Genomic DNA, 18,426 nt, shown 5'->3' on the forward strand with positions numbered 1-18,426 from the left:
AAACCCGGGAGGCGGAGCTTGCAGTGAGCTGAGATCCGGCCACTGCACTCCAGCCTGGGTGACAGAGCGAGACTCCGTCTCAAAAAAAAAAATAAAAATAAAAATAAATAAATAAAATAAATAAATAAATAAATAAATAAATAAATAAATAAAGGGACCAGGAGAGGGTAAAGTAATCCTGCCTCCAGGTCAAAGGAGTGGGACAGTAGTCAAGACCAAAGACATCCGCTGGAGGGTCTGGTGGTCAGATGGTTGTGATAAAGCACAGGAATGATGGTCCCTTGAGAGTGTCCAGGCCAGAGCTTGATTCTGAGAAGCACCTGAACTGTACCCACAGCCACATGTAGGGACTGTTTCATCCAAAGTTTATCTGAGTATGGTTCCTTCTGCCAGCAGCAGCAGCACCTGGGAACTTACTTGTTCAAAAGGCAAATCCTCAGACCCCCAGATCTACCAAATTAGAAACTTGGGGGCTTGGTCCAGCAATCTACAAGCCCTCTAGGTAGTTCTGATGCATGCCCTAGTTTGAGAACTAATACTGGTGTAATCTGACAGGACTCCAGAGCTGGATTGCCCAGTAAACTTCCTTCATTTGAAAATTCATCGACATTCATCAAACATGGATTAGCACCTTCTATGTGCTAGATTCCTTGTCAAGCCACATAAGAAGTGGCCGGCACCATGGCTCACACCTGTAATCCAAGCACTTTGGGAGGCCAAGGCTGGCAGATCACAAGGTCAGGAGATCGAGACCATCCTGGTTAACATGGTGAAACCCCGTCTCTACTAAAAATACAAAAAATTAGCCAGGTGTGGTGGCAGGTGCCTGTAGTCCCAGCTACTCAGGAGGCCGAGGCAGGAGAACGGCGTGAATCTGGGAGGCGGAGCTTGCAGTGAGCCGAGATCGCGCCACTGTACTCCAGCCTGGGTGACAGAGCAAGACTCCGTCTCAAAAAAAACAAAGCCCAAAGTGGGGTAAATTACAGTTCCCACCCTCTAGGCAGACTGGCCAGTCAATACAAGGAAAGGCAAAAAAAAAAGGACCTGATCTTCTGGCTAGGGGGATTACAGAGGGCTTCTCAGAGGAGGTGGCATTTGGGCTGGGCCTTGAACGATAAGAAAGAATAAATAGGCAGAAAATGAAAATGAAGAAGCCAGGGTTCCAGGAACTTTTTTTTTAGCGGCGGGGGGGTGTGGGGGTGCGGGGGTCTTGCTCTGTCCCCCAGGCCAGACTGCAGTGGCATGATCACAGCTCACTGCAGCCTTGAATCCCTGGGCTCAAGCAATCTTCCCCCTCAGCCTCCCGAATAGCTGGGAATACGAGCGTGCACTTCCACGTCTGGCTAATTTTTTTATTTTTTGTAGAGATGAAGTCTTACTGTGTTGCCCAGGCTAGTCTTGAACTCCTGACCTCAAGAGATCCTCCTGTCTCAGCCTCCCAACGTGTTGGGATTACAAGTGTGAACCATCGCACCTGGCCTCAGGAACATTTTTCTGAAACCAAAATCCAACTTTTAAAAGCATCTTATTGCTGTAGGGATAAATTCAATTACCTCAGCACAAGCTTCTTCATAGTCTAGCTCCTGTGTCCCCACTCAACCCTATCTCCTGCCACTCCACACCTGTTTCTTTCTTTCTTTTCTTTTCTTTTCTTTTTTTTTTTTTTTTTGAGATGAAGTTTTGCTCTTTTGGCCCAGGCGGGAGTGCAATGGCACAATCTCAGCTCACTGCAACCTGCACCCACCGATTTCAAGTGATTCTCCTGCCTCAGCCTCCAACTGGGATTAAGGTGCATGCCACCTCGCCTGGCTAATTTTGTGTTTTGTTTGTTTGTTTGTTTGTTTGTTTTAGTAGAGACAGGGTTTCACCATGTTGGCCAGGTTGGTCTCGAACTCCTGACCTCAGGTGATCTGCCCACCTCCACCTCCCAAAGTGCTTGGATAACAGGTGTGAGCCACCACACCCGGCCACCTGTTTCTTATATTTAAGTGATACTGAACTTCTTGGAGACAGACACACACACAGCATGCTATTTTTTGTTGCCAGGCTTTTGCCATGTGCTGGCTGGCTTGACAGATCTGGTATATGTGCTTTGAATTTTGTTGTCATCTGCGAGCATTGCTGTTGAAATGTTCCAGTATGGCAGGCTAAGTCTGAATCCATGTGAGTCTCTTTAGCACTGTAAATTGTTTCTGAGTTAGGGTATAGGTTTATTAATTCTCAAGAATCCCAAGGGCCCATAAAAATGGTGCTCAACGTTATTAATCGTTCGGGAAATGCAAATTAAATCTATAACTAGATACCACTACACATCTATTAGGATGGCAAAAAATTTTTAACTGAAAATATCAAGTGCTGACAAGGATGCAGAGCAACTCTCACACTCTGCTGGCAGGAGTGCAGAATGGTACAGCCACTCTGGACAACTGCTCTGCAGTTTCTTTGTTTCTTTTCCTTTTTCTTTTTCTTTTTCTTTTTTTTTTTTTTGAGATGGAGCCTCGCTCTGTAGCCCAGGCTGGACTGCAGTGGTGTGATTTCAGCTCACTGCAACCTCTGCCTCCCAGGTTCAAGCAATTCTCCTGCCTCAGCCTCCAGAGTAACCGGGATTACAGGCACGCGGCCACCATGCCCAACTCTAATTTTTGTATTTTTAGTAGAGACGGGGTTTCACCATGTTGCCCAGGCTTGTCTTGAATTTCTGACCTCGTGATTTGCCTGCCTCAGCCTCCCAAAGTGCTGGGATTACAGATGTGAACCACCGCGCTTGGCCCTCCCCCCCGCCATTTATTTTTTATTTTTTATTTTTGAGACAGGGTTTTGCTCTTGCTGCCCAGGCTGGAGTGCAATGGCGTGATCTCAGCTCACGGCAACCTCTGCCTCCCGGGTTCAAGAGATTCTTGTGCTTCAGCCTCCTGAGTAGCAGGGATTACAGGTGTGCGCCACCATGCCTGGCTAATCTTGTTTTTGTTTTGTTTTGGATCTCAGCTCACTGCAACCTCTGCCTCCCGGGTTCAAGAGATTCTTGTGCTTCAGCCTTCTGAGTAGCAGGGATTACAGGTGTGCCCCACCATGCCTGGCTAATCTTGTTTTTGTTTTGTTTGAGATGGAGTCTTGTTCTGTTGCCCAAGCTAGAGAACAGTGGCACAATCTTGCAATCTCAGCTCACCGCAAGCTCCGCCTACCAGGTTCATGCCATTCTCCTGTCTCAGCCTCCCGAGTAGCTGGGACTACAGGCCCCTGCCACCACGTCTGGCTAATTTTTTGTATTTTTAGTAGAGACAGGGTTTCACGGTGTTAGCCAGGATGGTCTGGATCTCCTGACCTTATGATGTGCCTGCCTCAGCCTCCCAAAGTGCTGAGATTACCGGAGTGAGCCACCGCGCCTGGCTGATCTTGTATTTCTACAAAATAGAGACGGGGTTTCACCATATTGGCCAGGTTGGTCTCGAACTCCTGACCTCAGGTGATCCGTCCACCTTGGCTTCCCAAAGTGCTGGGATTACAGGCGTGAGCCACCGCGCAGGGCCCCTGTCTCTTTTTTTTTCTTTTGAGATAGAGTCTTGTTCTGTCGCCCAGGCTGGAGTGCAGTGGCCCACTCTCAGCTCACTGCAAGCTCCGCCTCCTGGGTTCACGCCATTCTCCTGCCTCAGCCTCCTGAGTAGCTGGGACTACAGGCGCCCGCCACCTCGCCCGGCTAATTTTTTTGTATTTTTAGTAGAGACGGGATTTCACCGTGTTAGCGAGGATGGTCTTGATCTCCTGACCTCGGCCTCCCAAAGTGCTGGGATTACAGGCTTGAGCCACCGCGCCCGGCCCCTGTCTCTGTTTTTAAAAATAAGATTTAAGTAAAAAAAGTGGGAGAGTGTGTGTGTGTGTGTGTGTGTGTGTGTGTGTGTGTGTGTAACAGGTCTCGCTTGGTCGCCCAGACTGGAGTGCAGTGACGCGATCTCAGGTCACTGCAGCCTCGGCCTCCTGAGCTCAAGCGATCCTAAATTTGGGACATTAATGCCTGCTGCAGAACATGTCGCCGAGGAATAAAGGAAGGTGCCCTGCATAACAGTACACACACTAAGGACTCCGCAGTCGCTAGTTCCCCACCAGACCACGCGAAAGCAGGCGCGAAATAAACAATGGACTGGTAAATCCGGGAGGGACCTGAAGGCGACAGGACATCCGGTGGGTGGGGCCGCGCGCGTCCTCGGCAGCGACAATGAAATGCGCACGCGCAGACCACGGCCAGGCCTGCGCGTGCGCATAAGGCCTGGCGGGCGCGCGGCACGAGCTCCGAAGTCGCTGAGGAGCAGGCGAGCCAGTCCCTAGAGCTGACTTCGTTCGAGGTTGGCGCCCGCCCTTTTCAGAGAGCACTTATTAGGGGGTATGCTGGGCGGGGCCACTTTTCTGAGGCCGAAGGACTCCTAGTCAGTGTGTGAAACACAGCCTGGCCGAGCCTGGAGCCGCCTGGGGCTGAGGTAACGGCACACGACAGCCCGGGGCCCTCGGGAAGTTGCCTTTGCGTTTCTGTTATTTCTGAGGGAAGTTTCAGGGCCGGGCCCCACCCTCTGCCGCCAAAGTGCAGTCCCCCCTGCCCCCTGAGGTCCCATTCTCAGCGCCGGGCTCCCGGGACACCCAGCAAGCTCGCCCAGGGTGCAGGCCGTGCCACTGCAGGGCTCCCACGGGGAGGCCGCGGGACTGGCGCGGGTTGCAGGCCGGGAGAGTGCGAGGGAGACTGAGGAGTTCCAGGCCTCTGCCCCTTCCCTCGGGGGAGTGACCGGCACAGAGTCCGGGATCCCTGTCATCCGCCGACTCCAGAGACTGCCCTTTCCCCACGCCACACCCAGCGCCACTCCCTCCTCCTCCTCCTCCTCCCCCCCCAACGCCCTCCTAACTCCTCCTCCTCCTCCTTCCTTCTTCCTTCTTCTTTCCCCTTTCCCCACTCCACACCCAGCGCCTCTCCCTCCTCCTCCTCCTTCTCCTCCTCCCCCCAACTCCCTCCCTCCTTCTCCTTCTTCTCCTTCTTCTCCTCCTTCTCCTTCTTCTCCTTCTCCTCCTTCTCCTTCTCCTCCTCCTCCTTCTTCCTTCTTCCTTCTTTCCCCTTTCCCCACTCCACACCCAGCGCCTCTCCCTCCTCCTCCTCCTTCTCCTCCTCCCCCCAACTCCCTCCCTCCTTCTCCTTCTCCTTCTTCTCCTTCTCCTCCTTCTCCTTCTCCTCCTTCTCCTCCTTCTCCTCCTTCTCCTCCTTCTCCTCCTCCTCCTTCTCCTCCTCCTCCTCCTTTCTTCTTTCTTTTTTCTTCTTCTTCTTCCTTCTTCCTCCTCCTCCTCCTTCTTCTTCCCTCCTCCTCCTCCTTCTTCCTTCTTCCTCCTTCTTTCCCTTTTCCCCACTCCACACCCAGCGCCACTCCCTCCTCCTCCTCCTCCCCCCCAACTTCCTCCCAACTCCTCCTCCTCCTCCTTCCTTCTTCTTTCTTCTTTCCCCTTTCCCCACTCCACACCCAGCGCCTCTCCCTCCTCCTCCTCCTCCCCCCAACTCCCTCCCTCCTTCTCCTTCTTCTTCTCCTTCTTCTCCTTCTCCTCCTCCTCCTCCTCCTCCTCCTACTTTTTCTTCTTTCTCTCTTTCTTCTTTTTCTTCTTCTTCTTCTTCCTTCCTCCTCCTCCTTCTTCTTCTTCCTTCCTCCTCCTCCTCCTCCTTCTTCTTCTTCTTCCTTCTTCTTTTTTATTTTTTTTTGAGACGGAGTCTCGCTCTGTCGCCCAGGCTAGAGTTCAGTGGCATGATCTTGACTCACTGTAACCTCCACCTCCCGGGTTCAAGCGATTCTCCTGCCTCAGCCTCCTGAGTAGCTGGGATTACAGGCATGCCTGGCTAATTTTTGTATTTTTGGTAGAGACGGAGTTTCACCATGTTGGCCAGGCTGGTCTTGAACTCCTGACCTCAAGTGATCCACCCGCCTCTGCCTCCCAAAGTGCTGGGATTACAGGCGCCCACCACCACACCCGGCTAATTTTTGTGTTTTTAGTAGAGACGGTTTCACCATGTTGGCCAGGCTGGTCTCGAACTTGTGACCTTGGTGATCCACCCACCTCGGCCTCCCAAAGTGTTGGGATTACAGGCGTAAGCCACTGTGCCCGGCCACACCCCACCTTCTTACCACACACTTTCCCCAGGAACTAAAGTGCTCCTCTGATCTATACTCACCCTCCAACCCCGGCCTAGCAGTTGCCATGAAAACAAGATTTTTTCCATTGAAACATTGCCTGTCACATCATGTCTTAATTTGAATGAGTTTCTGGCTTTCAAATGCCTGATTGCACCTTGCAAGTAAATATGAGTCACGGCACTGAGATCTCTGTGCTGCTCCCCAGAGCCTTGATTGAAACTTGGCATCTGGGCAAGTGGACAGAAAGATTCTAACAGGTATACTTTGCTGAACATCCTTTTCTTTTTCTTTCTTTTCTTTTCTTTTCTTTCTTTTTTTAAGATAGAGTTGGCCGGAAATGGTGGCTCACGCCTGCAGTCCCAACACTTTGGGAGGCCAAGGCGGGTGGATCATGAGGGCAGGAGATTGAGACTATCCTGGCCAACATGGTGAAACCTCATCTCTACTAAAAATACAAAGATTAGCCGGGTATGGTGGTGGGCCCCTATAGTCCCAGCTACTCGGGAGGCTAAGGCAGGAGAATTGCTTGAACTGGGAGGTGGAGGTTGCAGTGAGCCAAGATTGCACCATTGCACTCCAGCCTGGGCAACAGAGTGAGACTCCCATCTCAAAACAAAAAAAGAAAGAAAGTAAAAAAGACGGAGTCTTGCTCTTGTCGCCCAGGCTGGAGTGCAATGGCAAGATTTGGGTTCACTGCATCCTCCGCCTCCTGGGTTCAAGCGATTCACCTGCCTCAGCCTCCCAAGTAGCTGGGATTACAGGCGTCTGCCACCACACCTGGCTAATTTTTGTATTCTTAGTAGAGAGGGGGTTTCATCATGTTGGCCAAGCTGGTCTCAAACTCCTGACCTCAGGTGATCCACCCACTTTGGCCTCCCAAGTGCTGGGATTACAGGTGAGAGTCACTGCGCCCAGCCCATCTTTTCCTTTTTTGAACTCTAGTTCCTTCATGTGTGCATCTGCAGGTAGGAAGCCAGTTTCCAGCAGTCTATGTAGAATCTCTCTTTGGCTATCTCATTGGCATCTCAAACTTGAGCATGTCCAGATACAGACTCAACCTCTTGCCCTCAAAAATTTATTTTATAAAGCTTCTGTTTTCAGAAATGGTGCTTTTACCTCTTCAGTTAGTTGCTCAAGCAACCAGGAGTCATTGCTCTCTCTCCCCTTATAAAGTCACCAAGTCATTACTGAGGCAGGAGAATTGCTCGAACCCGGGAGGCGGAGGTTGCAGCCAAGATCACACCACTACACTCCAGCCTGGACAACAGAGCAAGACTTGGTCTCAAAAAAAAAAAAACAAAAAAAAACGGAGTCTTGCCTGCCTCAGCCTCCTGAGTAGCATCTTCCAAATCAGTCCACTTTTCCTCATCTTTACTTTTATCACTCTAGACTAGGCTACTATCAGCTTCTGCCTTGAGCTGTAGGAGGCTCCTAGCTGGTCTCCTTTCATCTGTTCTTGTTCCGGGTTGTTTCCCACATTGCAGCCAGGAGGGATTTTTTTTTTTTTTTTTTTTTTAAAGTCACAGCCATCTGGTCGTACCATTTTTTTATTATACCCTTCAGTGCCTTCTGATTGTTCTTACAATAGATTCCACAATCCGTAACCTGGCTTATAAGGAAGGCCCTCATCCCTTCTCTATAATTTCTCCCTAGATGATCTCATCATCTATTCCAGTAGTTTCACATACCATCTAAACACTGGTGACTCAAATGTATATTTCCGTCCTGATTTCTGTCCCTTACACATTAGGAGACTGCCTCCTCAGTATATCCACTTGGATGTCTCATAGGCCTCTTAGACTTAAAACACAACTACTAATTTCCCCTGCTCCTTCCCACCCCAAATCTCTTTCCCTAGAATTATTCCCCATCTCAGTAGAATATGTACCATTGTCTACCTAATTGCAAAGGCAAAAAACCTGAGAGCCATCCTTGATTCCCACATCTAGTCCATTAGTTAGTCTAAAATATATCTCACATCTAACTATTTACTAATTTCTAAAATCCCAAGTCCAAATCAGCAGCAACTTTCTCCTGGACGACTACAGAAGCTTCTTAACTGGTCTCCCTGCTTCTCATCCTGTCCCTTTACAGTTCATCTTCCTTTCAGTCACCAGATGTTTAGATATTTTGGACCAAGCCTGGTGGCTCATGCTTGTAATCCCAGCATTTAGGGAAGCTGAGGTGGGCAGATCACTTGAACTCAGGAGTTCGAGACCAGCGTGGGCAACATAGTGAAACCCCATCTCTGCAAAAATTAGCTGGGTATGGTGGTGGGCACCTGCAGTCCCAGCTATTTGGGAGGCTGAGGTGGGAGGATTGCTTGAGCTTGGGAGGTTGAGGCTGCCCTGAGCTGTGATTGTGCCACTGTACTCCAGCCTGGGTGCCAGAGAGAAATCTTGTCTCTAAAATAAAATTAAAATAGATATTTAGATATTTATAAAGCATGCATCAAATCATTTATCTCCGCTTTATAAGATCCTTTTTTTTTTTTTTTTTTTTTTTTTTTTTGAGACGGAGTCTTGCTCTGTGCCCCAGGCTGGAGTGCAGTGGCAGGATCTCGGCTCACTGCAAGCTCCGCCCCCCCGGGTTCACGCCATTCTCCTGCCTCAGCCTCCCGAGTAGCTGGGACTACAGGCGCCTGCCACCTCGCCCGGCTAATTTTCTTGTATTTTTAATAGAGACAGGGTTTCACCGTGTTAGCCAGGATGGTCTCGATCTCCTGACCTCGTGATCCGCCCGTCTCGGCCTCCCAAAGTGCTAGGATTACAGGCTTGAGCCACCGCGCCCGGCCTATAAGATCCTTAACATAAAATCTGGACTTTTTATGATGGCCTACAAACTTTACATGATCTGGTCCCTGCCTAACACTCTGTCTTCATCTCCCTCCTCTCTGTCTTCATTTTCAATGTTCTAGCCACACTGACCTTTCTGTCCATTAAATTCATCACAGACATCTGCACTTGCTGGTTTTTCTGCTTGGAATGCTTTTCCCCATGATCATTGCTCCTTTCCATGAAGGCCTCTAGCAGTTGTGATCTCTTCTGAAAGGCCATCATTGGCCATACTAGCTAAAGCAGCCTTCTAGTCATCCTAAATAAAACCAAATATTATTTTCTTCATGCTACTTAGAGTACCTCAATTTATATTTATTTATCTATTTATATGTTGAATGTTGCTCTCCACACCTCCTGAAATGTAAGCCCTTAAAGACAAGGGATCATGTCTCTCTTGTTACTTACCATATTAGTGCCCAGAACAGCGCCTGATGCACTGTAGGGTCTCAGATATGTGCTGACAAACTCACTTATATGTATAGTCTCACCTTGTAGCACTGTCTTTCTTGCCCGCTGTGTTCGGGTTACTGTACTTCTCTCTTTTGAAAGTGCCATGCTTTTTCTCAACTGAGTACTCTTGTACCTGCTATTTCCTCTACCCACCCCTGACCCCCCATCCACTCTCCATTTGTGCCTCACTAGCTCATATTCTTCCTTTAGAACTTAGTCACTTACTTAGAGTAGGCTTCCCTAACATGTTACGGGGAAATCAGCACTTAGTTTCATTTTCTTTTTTCTTTTTCTTTTTTTGAGACAGAGTTTTGCTTTTGTTGCCCAGGCTGGGGTGCAATGGCATGATCTCAGCTCACTGCACCCTCTGCCTCCCGAGTTCAAGCGATTCTCCTGCCTCACCCTCCGGAGTAGCTGGGATTACAGACACCACCACCACACCCGGTTAATTTTTGTATTCTAGTAGAGGTGGGCTTTCACCAGGTTGGCCAGGTTCATCTTGAACTCCTGACCTCAAGTGATCTACTCAACTCAGCCTCCCAAAGTGCTGAGACTACTACAGGTGTGAGCCACCATACCTGGCTTTTTTTTTTTTTTTAATAATAGAGACGAGGGCTCACTGTGTTGCCCAGGCTGGTCTCAAACTCCTGGACTCAAGTAGTCCTCCTGCCTCAGCCTCTGAAAGGGGGATTACAGGCATGAGCCACCACACCTGGCCAAGCATATCTTTCTATAAACCAAGCAAGTACAATTCTTTTTTTTTTTTTTTTTCAAGACAGAGTCATTCTGTTGCTCATACTGGAGTGCAGTGGTGTGATATTGGCTCACCACAACCTCCATCTCCCAGGTTCAAGTGATTCTCCTGCCTCAGCCCCCTGACTAGGATTACAGGCACCCGCCACCATGCCCGGCTAATTTTTATATTTTTAGTAGGAACTGGGTTTCACCATGTTGGTCAGGCTGGTCTCGAACTCCTGACCTCAAGTGTTCCGCCCACCTCAGCCTCCCAAAGTGCTGGGATTACAAGACGTGAGCCACAGCATGCCTGGTCACGAATACAATTCTTATCTCCTCAATATCTCACCAGAATTGGATTAAGGTTAGTAAAATTTGCCCTGTTTATATAAAAAGTCATTTTCTTTTTTCTTTTCTATTTTTTTTTTTTTTGGAGATGGAGTCTCACTCTGTGTCGCCCAGGCTGGATTGCAGTGGCAGAATCTTGGCTCACTACAACCTCTGCCTCCTTGGTTCAAGCAATTCTCCTACCTCAGCCTCCCAAGTAGCTGGGACTACAGGCTCCCACCACAATGCCTGGCTAATTTTTGTATTTTTAGTAGAGACAGGGTTTCACCATGTTGGCCAGGCTGGTCTCGAACTCCTGATCTCAGGTGATCCTCCTGCCTTGGCCTCCCAAAGTGCTAAGATTACAGGGGTGAGCCACTGCGCCTGGCTGTATCAATTTTTAAAGTTGCTTGCTTTCTCTCCAGCTAAGAATATTCTCTCCACCATTTGCCCTCCTGAAACTACTGCTGCTGCTGCTTTTTTTTTTTTTTTTTTCTTTTTTCATTTTTAATCTTCTTTCTTACATGTACTGCTTCAGGGTAGCTCACCCAATGGTGTAACCAAAAAAATAAAATGTCCCTCATTGCCTGCAGTTGTACATCCAAGTGCTTTTTGGGTTCCTGGGGTTGGTAGGATTTTTAGAGTGCTGCAGTGAATTCAGCATGATGTGAATTCTAATGGACAGGTTGATCTTCATAGTAACAAGCCACAACTACTGGACAGGGTGGTGAGATAAGACACTATTGCATTTCCAGAATAAGGAGCACATCCTGGACCTATTGGCCAAAGGTAGTTTTTCATTAGCTTTTATGATGGTTAAGGTGAATGGGGAAAATGCATTTTCGTGCAAAGAGTAACTTAAGAGTAACTTAAGCTGGGCGTGGTGGCTCATACCTGCAATCCCAGCACTTTGGGAGGCCGAGGAGGGCGGATCAGGAAGTCCGGAGATCAAGACCATCCTGGCTAACACAGTGAAACCCTGTCTCTACTAAAAATACAAAGAAACAATTAGCCAGGCATTGTGGCGGGCTCCTGTAGTCCCACCTACTTGGGAGGCTGAGGCAGCAGAATGGGGTGAACTCAGGAGGTGGAGCTTGCAGTGAGCCGAGATTGCGCCACTGCACTCCAGCCTGGGCAACAGAGGGAGACTGAGTCTCAAAAACAAAACAAAACAAAACAAAAAAGTAACAAGTGCAAAGAGTAGCAAAGAGAAACAAAGTTAACTTAAGAGGTTAATTTAGACTCCCTTCTGGTTTATTGAATTACCCACTGAGGCCTTTTGATTTCTCTTCAGAACAGCTTCCTAGTTAGTTATTCCCCCTACTCCCAAACAAAGCAAAATTAAATCTGACACAGTTCTAAGAGCAAATCCATTCCTGTACAAATGGCATTTTAAAGGTTGCATCTTACCAGAAAGGGCAGGAAGAAACCTATGAGAAAACAGAATGATGTCAATAAACATGGAAGTATTCTGGGTAGTCTTATGTCATTAGTCTCTTCCTGTTCCATATTTTAACACTTACAAAAAAGACTTTAACACTTACAAAAAAGACTTTATCCAGTAACCTGTATACTAAGTACTAGAAAAAACTAAGTACTAAGTACTAGAAAAAACAATTATACATGCATTATTTCACTAATCATCCTAATCACCATGCAAGGTGAGAAAACAGAATAGATAACAGAGCTTGATGACAAACAAATGTGGATGTAACCCTTTATGTCCAAAATTATAATTCTAAGAAACTTTAATCAAAAAGCTTACATTAGGCCAGGTGCAGTGGCTCACACCTGTAATGCCAGCACTTTGGGAGGCTGAAGTGGGTGGATCTCTTGAGCTCAGGAGTTCGAGACCAGCCTGGCAACAGAGCAAAACCCCATCTCTACAGAAAATAGAGATGCAATTTTCTACAGAAAATTGAGACGCCAAGGCATGAGAATTGCTTGAACCTCGGAGGCAGAGGTTACAGTGAGCTGACATACTGCAGCACTGCAGCACTGCAGCACTTTAGCCTGGGTGACAGAGCGAGACTCTGTCTCAAAAAAAAAAAAAAAAAAAATTAAATTTTGCTTTGATGTCTTTGTATCCAGAATGAATTGCCTTTGTCACGTAGAGTGGTGAGCGTGACCAGGGTTACAGTTTGGTAAAATGACTGACCGAGTGATATGTTGTAATGAAAAACGCGTGTATCAAAGAAGTCAACAATCTTGAGGGGCTAATCCTGGATTATGTGACTTTGTGAAATCATTTCCTTCTTTGGAGAAGTCACTTCCCTCTTATACCCACCAAAATGGAAGGCATTTCCAGGTATAAGTGTTCATGAATCTGCTTCAGCAAAGGTGGACAGACCTCTGAGACCAGCCAAGGACTTTTTTTTTTTTTTTTGAGACGGAGTCTCACTCTGTCGCCCAGGCTGGAGTGCAGTGGTGCAATCTCGGCTCACTGCAAGCTCCGCCTCCTGGGTTCACGGCATTCTCCTGCCTCAGCCTCTCTAGTAGCTGGGACTACAGGTGCCCGCCACCACGCCTGGCTAATTTTTTGTATTTTTAGTAGAGACGGGGTTTCACCATGTTAGCCAGGATAGTCTCAATCTCCTGACCTTGTGATCCACCCACCTCGGCCTCCCAAAGTGCTGGGATTACAGGTGTGAGCCACTGTGCCTGGCCCAGCCAAGGACTTTTGAAAGTGGAAGGAGGCCTGGTCAAATCCTATCTTTACTAAAAAAATACAAAACTTAGCCAGGTGTGGTGGCGCATGCCTGTAATCCCAGTTATGTGGGAGGCTGAGGCAGGAGAATCACTTGAACCTGAGAGGCAGAGGTTGCAGTGAGCTGAGATCATGCCACTGCACTCCAGCTTGGGCAATAGAGTGAGACTCTGTCTCAAAAAACAAAAAAAAAAAAAGTGGAAGGAACAGCCTCATTTCTAAAACATGGGTGTTGGATTCATAGCATCAGTGAGATTTTCCTGTTATATTTTGTTACCCACACTCATTAATGGTCTTGAGATGGGGTCTTTCTCTGTTGCCCAGACTGGAGTGCAGGGGCGCAATCTCAGCTCACCGCAGCCTCCATCTCCCCAGGTTCAAGTGATTCTCTTGCCTCAGTCTCCCGAGTAACTGGGATGACAGGCGCCTGCCACCATGCCCGGCTAATTTTTGTATTTTTATTTTATTTTTTTTTCTTTTTGAGACAGAGTCTCGCTCTGTCGCCCAGGCTGGAGTGCAGTGGCCAGATCTCGGCTCACTGCAAGCTCCGCCTCCCAGGTTCACGCCATTCTCCTGCCTCAGCCTCCCGAGTAGCTGGGACTACAGGCGCCCGCCACCTCGCCCGGCTAGGTTTTTTTTTTGTATTTTTTAGTAGAGACGGGGTTTCACCGTGTTAGCCAGGATGGTCTCGATCTCCTGACCTCGTGATCCGCCCGTCTCGGCCTCCCAAAGTGCTGGGATTACAGGCTTGAGCCACCGCGCCCGGCCTAATTTTTGTATTTTTAGTAGAGACGGGGTTTCACCATGTTGGCCAGCCTGTTCTGGAACTCCTGACCTCAGGTGATCTGCCCGCTGCGGCCTCCCAAAGTGCTGAGATTACAGGTGTGAATCACTGCTACCAGCCTAGTCAGTGTATTTTGAATAAATGCTATGGAAGCTCTTTTATTTCTCAACACTGTGAAAGACTTATCAACTGTCACCAGACATATTTAGTAGCGGAGTACTAAATCATCAGCTCCTTCTGCCTCAGTAGTCAATATTACTATTCTCATATAGCATTTGGCCCTGCCTCAGGTTCTATGCACTGACCCAGATGTTTATGTGAAGCAAATTACTAAAACCTTGAAAAATAATTTTCCTTCAAGCATTAGTCCCTATGTGTCATTTACATCTAATTCTTGGGTATTTTCAAGGAAAAGTTCTTGGTTGGAATTTGTCAGATTTTGCATTGAGATTAAAGCTAATCAGTTTTGCATGTGTGTGCTCTCTGTCTCAAGAATTGATTTCCTGTAAAGTACTGCTCTCTTGAATTTGCTTTTTTTTTTTTTTTTTTTTTGAGATAGAGTCTCACTCTATCCCCCATGCTGGAGTGCAGTGGCACGATCTTGGCTCACTGCAACCTCCACAACCTGGGTTCAAGCGATTTTCATGCCTTAGCCTACCAAGTAGCTGGGATTGCAGGTGTCCGCCACCACACTCGGCTAATTTTTATATTTTTAGTAGAGACGGGGTTTCGCCACATTGGCTGGACAGCTCTCAAACTCCTGACCTCAGGTGATCTGCCCACCTCGGCCTCCCAAAGTGCTGGGATTACAGGTGTGAGCCACCATGCCCGGCCTTGAATTTGCTTTTCTAGTGAAGCATTAGGGAGAAACTCTTCAAATCTATCATAATGGCTAATATTTATATAATACTCTGGAATTTACAAAGTAGCTACTTACAGCATTATCTCATTTAATCCCCACATTACAGGGGTTGTTGGAATCCCCATTTGTAGACATAGAAACTAGGAAATGAAGAAGTTAAGTGACTTGCTCAGGGACTAATGACTAATAGAGGCAGAAGCAGGACTCAAGCCTTAGTCCTCCAATTCCAAATCTTATGTCTTTTGCACTATCCCATACTGCCTGTAAGTTTTCTTCCTTTGTTTTAAAGCCATCATTTGTGGTCACCTAAAAATGTGAGGAGAGTCTGACCCTTCATATGCAAGATCTCATCAACTTAATAATAGTTACTGGGACATAGTATCACTATGGCCACAGTACTCAATGTTGGAAAATAACCCCATGAAGTATTTGAACCATTACTCCTATGTGGTTGTTTGGGATACACTGTCTAATCTTTATTTTCAAATGAGATAATTAGTGTATGGTGTTTGTTTCTGAATCGGGCAGCCAGCAATTAACAGGAACAGGCCCTAGCTAGAAGAGGGCTGTTTTTCATTCTTTCAGACAGCCAGCTGTGGTACAGCACGTGAAATTTCCTCTTTGGACTGTCATTTCGAGCAAATGTCCTTTATTTCCTTTGCTCTGATGCCCCATCCCTCTGTTGGGGGTGGGGCGGGAGGCAAGTTAATTGCATCCTAGTAGAATCCCCTGGCCAGATGGCAGTGGCTCATGCCTGTAATCCAGCATTTTGGCAGGCAGAGGCAGGAGGATCACTTGAGGCCAGGAGTTCAAGACCAGCCTGGGCAACATAGTGAGACCCTGTCTCCAAAAATTTTAAAAATTAGCTGGGCATGGTGGTATGCATCTGTAGTCCTAGCTACTCAGGAGGCTGAGGTGGGAGGATCACTTGAGCCTAGGAGATTGACGCTACAGTGAACTATGAGTACACCACTGTACTCAAGCCTGGATGGCAGAGCAAGACCCTGTCTCTTAAAAAAAAAAAAAAAGAAAGAAAAGAAAAAAAAAAGGTCTGGGCACAATGGCTCACACCTGTAATTCCAGCACTTTGGGAGGCCAAGGCGGGCAGATCACGAGGTCAGGAGATAGAGACCATCCTGGTTAACACGGTGAAACCCCGTCTCTGTTAAAAATACAAAAAAATTAGCCGGGCGTGGTGGCAGGCACCTGTAGTCCCAGCTACTCTGGAGGCTGAGGCAGGAGAATGGCGTGAACCTGGGAGGTGGAGCTTGCAGAGATCATGCCACCGCACTCCAGCCTGGGCGACAGAGCGAGACTCGTCTCAAAAAAAAAAAAAAGTCAGGCTCAGTGGCTCATGCCTATAATGCCAGCACTTTGAGAGGCTGAAGCAGGCGGATCACCTGAGGTCAGGAGTTTGAGACCAGCCTGGCCAACATGGTGAAGCCCCGTCTCTACTAAAAATACAAAAATTAGCTGGGCATGGTGGCATGCACCTGTAGTCCCTGCTACTCGGAAGGCTGAGGCAGGAGGATCACTTGAACCTGGGAGACAGAGGTTGCAGTGAGCCGAGATCGCATCACTGCATTCCAGCCTGGATGACAGAGTGAGACCCTGTCTCAAAAAAAATCAAAAACAAAAACAAAAAGAGAATCCTCAGAATTAAGAGTTAAATTTCTGTGGCAGTAATGTGAGTCTCACCAAGTGGGCTCACTGCCTACTGAGAAGAGTCATCTGGCACTAAAACATCAAAACTAGCCTGGGTTCCTGCCATGCCTTTGGCATGGGGCATCAGTTTTTTTCTCAGGATATGATCACTATTTCCCCTCTGGGGACTTTGCAGTTGGCACAACTATTTCTTTTCATTTTTGACTGCAATTCTAGTCTAAATAGTCTCATGGGCTCTGGCTCCAATCTCCTGTCATTCTAATCCCAAGCAGCCAAGATCAGACACTGGGGTATCTCTTTACTGGCAGCCCCAGACTTGAACTTTGGAAATTGTGGGAAATTCCATTCTTTGGGCACGTAGTACTTGTGACTCTACCATAGAAGAGTTTTCCCTGCTGAGTAGAAATGGCGTCAGAATAATATGGAGAAAAGCATAATGAAAATAGTCCTTTATGTGTATATGATATTTTACTACTTAAAAAGTGATTTTATGTTTATTATCTTGTTTTTTCCTCCTTATAACCCCAGGAAGCAGACTGGCAAAGTGGTTAAGAATATCAATTGTGGGCCAGGCTCGGTGGCTCAAGCCTGTAATCCCAGCACTTTGGGAGGCCGAGATGGGCGGATCACGAGGTCAGGAGATCGAGACCATCCTGGCTAACACGGTGAAACCCCGGCTCTACTAAAAAATACAAAAAACTAGCTAGGCGAGGTGGTGGGCGCCTGTAGTCCCAGCTACTCGGGAGGCTGAGGCAGGAGAATGGGGTAAATCCGGGAGGCGGAGCTTGCAGTGAGCCGAGATCCGGTCACTGCACTCAACCCTGGGCGACAGAGTGAGACTCTGTTTCCAAAAAAAAAAAAAAAAAAAAAAAGAATATCAATTCTGGATCTGTATTGCCTTAGTTTAAATTCAAATTCCGGCCGGGCGCGGTGGCTCACGCCTGTAATAATCCCAGCACTTTGGGAGGCCGAGGCGGGCGTTTCATGAGGTCAGGAGATCGAGACCATCCTGGCTAACACGGTGAAACCCCGTCTCTACTAAAAATACAAAAAATTAGCCGGGCGTCGTGGTGCACGCCTGTAGTCCCAGCTACTCGGGAGGCTGAGGCAGGAGAATGGCGTAAACCCGGGAGGCGGAGCTTGCAGTGAGCCGAGATTGCACCACTGCACTCCAGCCTGGGCGACAAAGCGAGACTCTGTCTCAAAAAATAAATAAATAGGCCGGGCGCGGTGGCTCAAGCCTGTAATCCCAGCACTTTGGGAGGCCGAGACGGGCGGATCACGAGGTCAGGAGATCGAGACCATCCTGGCTAACACGGTGAAACCCCTTCTCTACTAAAAAAATACAAAAAAACTAGCCGGGCGAGGTGGCGGGCGCCTGTAGTCCCAGCTACTGAGGAGGCTGAGGCAGGAGAATGGCGTAAACCCGGGAGGCGGAGCTTGCAGTGAGCTGAGATCCGGCCACTGCACTCCAGCCTGGGCGACAGAGCCAGACTCCGTCTCAAAAAAAAAAAAAAAATAAATAAATAAATAAATAAATAAATAAGTAAATAAATAAATAAATTCAGGCCGGGCGCGGTGGCTCAAGCCTGTAATCCCAGCACTTTGGGAGGCCGAGACGGGCGGATCACGAGGTCGGGAGATCGAGACCATCCTGGCTAACACGGTGAAACCCCGTCTCTACTAAAAAAATACAAAAAACTAGCCGGGCGAGGTGGCGGGCACCTGTACTCCCAGCTACTCGGGAGGCTGAGGCAGGAGAATGGCGTGAACCCGGGAGGCGGAGCTTGCAGTGAGCTGAGATCCGGTCACTGCACTCCAGCCTGGGTGACAGAGCGAGACTCCGTCTCAAAAAAAATAAAAAAATAAAAAATAAATTCAAATTCCAACATTCATATAGCTATGGG

General features: G+C 47.9%; 1 protein-coding gene and 1 long non-coding RNA gene across 3 annotated transcripts in view; one reads left to right on the top strand and one right to left on the bottom strand.

Annotated features, from left to right (window-relative positions):
• Positions 1 to 4,263: 4,263 nt before the first annotated feature.
• Positions 4,264 to 18,426, top strand: part of MAJIN (membrane anchored junction protein) — a 36,525-nt gene continuing 22,362 nt past the window's right edge. Inside the window, exon 1 of one of the 2 annotated variants that reach the window (XM_077962423.1) lies at positions 4,264 to 4,469. The gene's annotated coding sequence lies outside the window, so the exon portion shown is untranslated. The remainder of the gene's footprint in view (positions 4,470 to 18,426) is intronic. The other variant, XM_015113829.3, reaches the window with a different exon arrangement.
• Positions 7,641 to 12,566, bottom strand: LOC144334132 (uncharacterized). Its single transcript, XR_013403584.1, has 3 exons — positions 12,291 to 12,566; positions 8,794 to 9,627; positions 7,641 to 8,306 (listed from the first exon to the last, which is right to left on the bottom strand). It is a non-coding gene; the product is annotated as an uncharacterized LOC144334132 (long non-coding RNA).

This window comes from Macaca mulatta, chromosome 14 (assembly GCF_049350105.2).
Source record: "Macaca mulatta isolate MMU2019108-1 chromosome 14, T2T-MMU8v2.0, whole genome shotgun sequence".
NCBI lineage: Eukaryota > Metazoa > Chordata > Mammalia > Primates > Cercopithecidae > Macaca > Macaca mulatta.